Consider the following 887-nt stretch of genomic DNA (forward strand, 5'->3'; position numbering starts at 1 on the left):
AAAAAAAAAGGAAGACCACCAAGAAGATGGATTGGCACATCGGTTGCAACCAGGGGCTCAAACAGCGATTGTAAAGATAGCTGAGAATCAGAAAATGCTCCATTCTGTGTGCTCTGAATTGGAACCGAACAAAAACAACTTTGGTTTATATTTATACATTTTCAATGGAAATGATCTGTGTTTTCTGTCATTATAGTTTTAACCAAGTCTAAGATTAATCGGTATTTCTCTTCTTTCCTTGATCCTAGAAGAGTTTATGTCTGGTACTCTTTCTTCTGAAAAGAGTTATTACCACCATTTTCATTTCTTTAACTTCTACGTTATTTGGGCATTTGAAACTATAAAGACAGTATTTGCACGTACTCATGCTTAACAATCTCTCTGTCTCACCTAATATTTCAAGTCTCCTCTTTCTGGAATTGTATTTCCTGTCTTTTCAGAAATTTCCTTTAGTTAATGCTTATTCTAATGCTGCATGGGGATGGGAGGGGGGATCAGTTGTCTTTCGTTTTTCTGTATTTTTAAACATTTCGTCATCATTATCAAATAACTTAGGTAGGTACGTAATTCTGGACTGGTAGTTTTCTCTCCACAATTTGAGAGTAAGTTATCTGCAGACTAGTTTAACTTTCATTGCTGTGCAGGTAAGATGCCCTGTGCATCTGACTCATTTGAAACTCTTTGTCTTTGGTGCTCTGCCTTTTCATCATGATGTTTCAAGTTACGAATTTCGTTTTGTTTATTCTGCTTAGAATTATTTCTCAAATGTGTTTCCTGAATATCTCTCAGCCACTTTTTAAAAATATCATCCAGAGAACAAACAAGATGGCGGATCGGGTGGACGTATAGCAGAGAGCTCCGCCAACAACAACACAGAATACCCGACC

At 36.9% G+C, this 887-nt stretch overlaps 1 protein-coding gene across 1 annotated transcript in view; it reads right to left on the reverse strand.

Moving 5' to 3' along the window:
• Window positions 1-887, reverse strand: part of ARSH (arylsulfatase family, member H) — a 33350-nt gene that overhangs the window by 8831 nt on the left and 23632 nt on the right. The window lies entirely within an intron of this gene.

The sequence above is a fragment of the Chrysochloris asiatica genome, unplaced genomic scaffold (genome assembly GCF_000296735.1).
Source record: "Chrysochloris asiatica unplaced genomic scaffold, ChrAsi1.0 scaffold00446, whole genome shotgun sequence".
Classification (NCBI taxonomy): domain Eukaryota; kingdom Metazoa; phylum Chordata; class Mammalia; order Afrosoricida; family Chrysochloridae; genus Chrysochloris; species Chrysochloris asiatica.